Raw genomic sequence first — 6,000 nt, forward strand, 5'->3', positions numbered from 1 at the left:
GGAAGTGTTCAGTCTTGTCCCTGTCATTAATCAATGTGGACTCATCAGCACTGAATAGTTGAGATGCACCATGTGTCTTTGGGCCATAAATAGCCTTCAGGGTATTATAAAAGCATTTTGGTTTGTTACTGTCTGCATAAAATTGAATTTCATTTACCTTCTTACTGAACCAAGAGTACCGTATCTCTCTAAGCTTCGCTTGGACTTTACGTTTGATGAAATTAAATGCTGCCTTCTTAGAAATGGATGACCTATACTGCTGGCAAGTCCTATGCAGTTCTCATTTTTTTGTTTAGCAGCTTCTAAATTTCCCCATTGTTTTCATCAAACAAATCTTGGTGTTTTCAAGTATTCTGGCCCAGATGAGCAAATGCAATGCTGTACACCAGATCTCTGAAAGTCATCCATTCTTTTTCTACTCCACTGTTGCCAACTGTGTATTGGTTCAGTTTTCCCTCAATATTAGCAACAAACTGTTTCCTCTCAGAGAGACACTCAATCTCTTGACATTAATTCTTCTAGTTCATTTAGGGCCACTGCTTTGGTTGAATATGAATATTAAACTTAGAGAGGATGAGTCTGTGATTAGTCCAGCACTCTTCACACACATTGCCTATGTCATTTCTCCTTACAATCACATAGTCTAATAGATGCCAATGTTTGCTATGAGAGATCATTCAGGAAGTTTTATTTTGTTTAGATAAATGGAAGACAATATTTGTGATGAGAAGGTCATGAGATGCACAAGTCTTCAGTAGAAGTTTCCCATTGCCATTGCTGTTTTCAACTCTATGCCTCTCAAGGACTCCCTGTCATGTCTGGTAATCTGAGCTACTCTAGCATTAAAGTCACCCAGAATTACAGGTTTATTCTCTTTTGATACATTGGTGATAAGGGTCTCCAGGCCTTCATAAAATTTTTCTTTGACTTCATCAGGGTTTGTCATGATAGGAGCATAAGCACTGATGATGGTAGCATGACCTTTTCCTGGAAGTGGCAATCTCATTGTCACAAGTCTGTCATTTACTCCTTTTGCTAGGCATTCAAAAATGTTGACAGATTTTTGTTTGCAAAAACTACCCCAGCTTCATGGTATTCCCTTTCACTGCAACCACTCCAGAAAAATATAAATCTAACCAAATTCCAGAATGGAAGAACCCACAAAAAGACTGAGTGAAACAATTTTCCAGCTCAGCACAATTTGGAAGATTCATGGGAAGTGTCTGTTATATCAGGGTTAGAAAAGGCTGTAGTGCAGCTTGGGTGATACACTGGATCAAACTGGCTCTTGTTATCCAGGAGCACACTTGGGGTGCCTGGGTCTGTGGCACTGGTGGTGGTTTCCAAACCTCTCAACCCAGAGATTGCCAAGGATAATTGGTAAGGTCAGAACAAACCTCTGCTGCGCCAGAATTAAAATGGACCCCAGTCCAGCACAGGCCTAGCAAAGATCCAACCTCAAGTGTCCACAAGCAGACCTTGAGAGCCACCCAGCACCTGCTTCTAGAGTACTAAACTCACAGTAGGTAAAGGAGTTGGGGGAGATTGCTAAGGTCTCTGCTTTCCCTGAGGCAGGACTCTGTCACCTTAACTATACACATCTGGGTCCCAATCTGTGGCCCCAGTATCAAGAAAAGGAGCAGAAGCATAACAGAGCTTATGACCTGCAGTAGATACTGGGAAACTCATCAAAGATCCAAGGCAGTCCTTTCTGTGTCACTCACAGACCAGAGCACAGGCCAGGAGAACAGTCATAACCTCTCATAAGATCTTGGAGGAATTGAGAACTTGAAGGTCCCTGGGGGGAGGGGAGTATCCCTGAAAACAGCTGCAAGACCCTCAAAAGCTTGGAACAGTTTGTCCTCCATCTAAGATGCAGAGTCTCACCTTAACAAAAACTTAAAATCAAGTCATAAGCTGGGAGGAAAAAAATCTAACCATAGACAATTAGTTTAGTCCTATGGAGGATCAAAAAAGAGAACATAACAAAGTCAAAACTTCTGAATCAAAGCCTCCAAGAAAAATATAAATTAGTCTCAGGCCGTGGAAGAGTTCAAAAGGGATTTTGAAAAGCAAGTAAGGGAGGGAGAGAAAAAATTGGCAAGAGAAATGAGAGTGATTTTGGAAAATCATGAAAACCAAGTCAGCAACTTGGTGAAGGAGTTGTTTAAAAAATGCTGAACACTCTTAAAAACCAGTTTGGATCAAATGGAAAAAGCAATCCAAAAGATCAATGAGGAGAAGTATGCCTTAAAAAGCAGAATTAGCCAAATTGAAAAGGAAATACAAAAGCTCTCTGAAGAAAATAATTCCTTAAAATGTTTTACAGACCTAAGGGAAGCTAATGACTTTGTGAGAAATAAAGAAACAATAAAACAAAATCAAAAGAATGAAAAACTCAAAGAAAATGTGAAATAGTTCATTGGGAAAAGCAACTGACATGGAAAAGAGATCCAGAAGAGAAAATTTAAAAATTACTAGACTACTTGAAATAGTCCAAGAAAACTGTCTTGTTTTCCTAGAAATAGAGGATAAAATAGAAATTGAAAGAATCTCCTGATCACCTCCTGAAATAGATCCCCAAATTAAAACTTCCAGGAATATTACAGTCAAATTTCAGAACTCCCAAATCAAGAAGAAAATATTACAAACAGCAAGAAAAAAACAATTCAAATATAAAATTACAGTCAGGATAACACAAGATTTAGCAGCATCTATATTAAGGGCTCATAGAACTTGGAATATGACATTCTGGAAGGCAAAAGAACTTGGATTACAACTGAGACTCAACTACTCAGCAAAACCGAATAAGAAAAAAGTCATTCAGTGAAATAAGGGACTTTCAAACTTTCCTGATGAAAACACCAGTGCTGAACAGAAAGTTTGATCTTCCAGTACAGGACTCAAGTGAAGCATAGAGAGGATAAATAGAAAGGGCAAATTATGAGTGACTTAATGATGTTGAGCTGTTTATATTCCTTCATGGGAAGATTATACTGATAACTCATATGAACCTTCTTATATGAGGGCAGTTAGAAGGAACATATAGGGGGTGGCTAGGTGGCACAGTGGATAAAGCATCAGCCCTGGAGTCAGGAGTACCTGGGTTAAAATCCGGTCTCAGACACTTAATAATTACCTAGCTGTGTGGCCTTGGGCAAGCCACTTAACCCCATTTGCCTTGCAAAAGACCTAAAAAATATATAAAGAAGGAACATATAGGGATAAGGCAAAGGAGAGAGCTTCATTTGAATGCATAATATATTAAAAAGATGGAGCTAATGGCAGAGAAAGGAATGCATTAGGAGAAAGCAAAAGGAGAGGTAGAATGGGGTAAGTTATTTTACATAAAATAGGCAAGAAAAAGCTTTTGCAGTGGAGTGCAAGAGGGAGAAGGTGAGGGGGGAGTGAGTGAGCCTTATTCTCACTGGAAGTGGTTCAGAGTGGGAACAACATACACACTCAATTGAGTATAGAAATCTATCTTCCCCAAATGAAAATAGGAGAGGAAAAAATGGGAGAAAGGAGATAGAGGCAGTAGAGGGGGGGTGTAGGTGTTAGAAGAGAGGGAAGATAGTGGGAGAGGGTATTCAGATACAGCACACTTGAGGAGAGACAGGGTGAAAGGAGAGAGGGAATAGGCTAAATGGCGGTCAAGGGAAGAGGATATTGGGAAATACAGCCAGCATTAGTAATTGTGAGGAAAAAAATATTGAAGCAATTTTTCTGATGGACTTATAATAAAGAATTCTGTCCATCCCAAAGACAGAGCTGATGGTGTCTGAATACAGACTGAAACATATTTTTTTCTCACTTTATTTTCTTGAGGTTTCTCTTTCTTTGTGTGTGTGTGTGTGGGGGGGGTTTGTTTACTTTTACAGTAGTAATTTTCATTTTTTGACCTACATTAAGTAACTTACTTTCCTGATGTGGGGAGTGGGATGCGAGGAAGGACGAGAATTTGGAATGCAAAGTTTTGGAAGTAAATGTTGAAACTTGCTTTTGCTAGTATCTGGGGGGAAAAATTTAAAAACAAAAAAAGCAGAGGTAAGGAGGGAGTATTTGCAAAAAAGCACAAAGGTGGACAATGGAAAATTATGTACCAGGAATATGAACAGGCCACTATGACTGAAAAGAATGTCTGTCACTGTTTTTAAATATTCCTTATTTTCTGTGTTCTCTAGTATCTTTACCTTCCCCTTGCTAGCCCAGTCAACAAGCCCTGCTTCAGTCTTCCTTCCTTCCCTATACATCCTTGACCATTCTTATAGTGGTCCAATTTAAACATCATAGTCCTGCATACATTATCAGTTACCTTAATATCTTACTGTTTTGTCCAATTGCCAGTCTGACTAGCCATATTGTGACCATGGGTTATTCCTTACATCTGCTTTTTCTGTTCTCAGCAACTATGGTAGTAAATACTTCTGCAGAAAGTCATGCAATTTGCCCAATGTGTTCATTACCAAATTATGTTATCATCTCAGCTTGGTCGTCTCTGTTGTATCACCATCCTTTCATTTTCAATGACTGATTCTCTATTATTTCATTCCAAAACTTTTCTCTCCTAAAGGCTTTTTTTTACCACTTGTTCCCCCATCTCTTAGCAAAAGTTCTGATTTCCTACTTTTCCAAGATATTGAAGGCCTTCTGTCCTCCTTTTTTTTCTCTATTTCACATAAAATACCTTTTCAACATTTTCCATTCTCTCTTCCTTTGCTCCAGTCTTGATTAAGCAGTGAGCCTTGCTAAGGTTATTCCCTCCACTTATGTTATTAATCTCATTCCATTCTGTCAGACCTGGGTTCAAATTCTACCTCAGTTGACACTGAATAAATCACTTAACTTTCTCAGTTTTCTCATTTGTAAAGTGGAAATAATACAAGAAAATCTATATAATAGGTCCTACCTCTTGTAAGGATTATGTTAAAAATATGTGTAAAATATTTTGCAGACCTTGTTGCTATTTTTGTCCTTTTTGTTGTAATTGTTGCAGCTTCCTTTATGAGATATCTGATACAAGCAGTTGTGTGAACAATGACTTTCTAATGCTTTGGGAAATATACACCATGCTCTTTCCAACCCTCCCCATCTTTCCCAGGATTTTCCTTCCCAGGATTCAAAAGCAATCAATGACTATTCTGTGATTACCTCAGAATTTAGTAAAAATGCAAACTCTCTCATTAATTTTTTAATTAACAAATTAACTTGAATCCCCATTCTGGTAAAAATAGGGAAATCTCATTAGTTATCTCTTCTCTCTCAGTCTTAGACCCTGATTTTAGAAACTTAGGAGAAAAAAATACAGTTATTGGTCAGGAGATTTATTAGCTAAGTATTAAGTAATATAAAACCTAAAAATATTTAAACAATGTAAATTGACCCACAGCCAAGTTGCTTCATCATTCTAGAAAAGAAAAGGAGAGTATAAGCTGCTGAATAGAATTTTTCTCATTTCACATAATTTCTAACTTCACTATTCTGATCATTCACTTCTTGTTAGAATGTTGTTAACTCAGTTTATAACATTTTACTCAAATCTCTTCTGGAATGTCAGTTAACTACTTCTCTCTTTTCACAGAATAAGACTCAACTTAATTCAGGTCTCATCAGGAATGAAAAATATTTAAAGTCACTCAGTTCTTCTCAGAATGTCCTCTCTACAGGCACTTAACTGTCAGTCTCTCAAATATTTCTCTAAAGGTAGTTAACTGTCATGATCCTTAGGAATGACAGTCCTATCTATCTTTTCTTAGTGCCTCACACAGACTCAAAGATGACAGCTAACTACCACTCTCTAAAACTCTTCCCTCTCTCTTAAAGGTAAAGTAACAATATCTAACTTCTTATGAATTGGGGCATTGAAATCACATTATTATTAGGATGTATGGACTGTTCAGGTAAGACAAGAAATTGGTATTAGGGCTTGCTGAGTTCTTTTCAGGACTGCTCATCCACTTTTGGTGCCCATCTTCACTTATCTCTAGGAAGTGCATTGGT

This window comes from Macrotis lagotis, chromosome 5 (genome assembly GCF_037893015.1).
Source record: "Macrotis lagotis isolate mMagLag1 chromosome 5, bilby.v1.9.chrom.fasta, whole genome shotgun sequence".
Taxonomy (NCBI): Eukaryota; Metazoa; Chordata; class Mammalia; order Peramelemorphia; family Peramelidae; genus Macrotis; species Macrotis lagotis.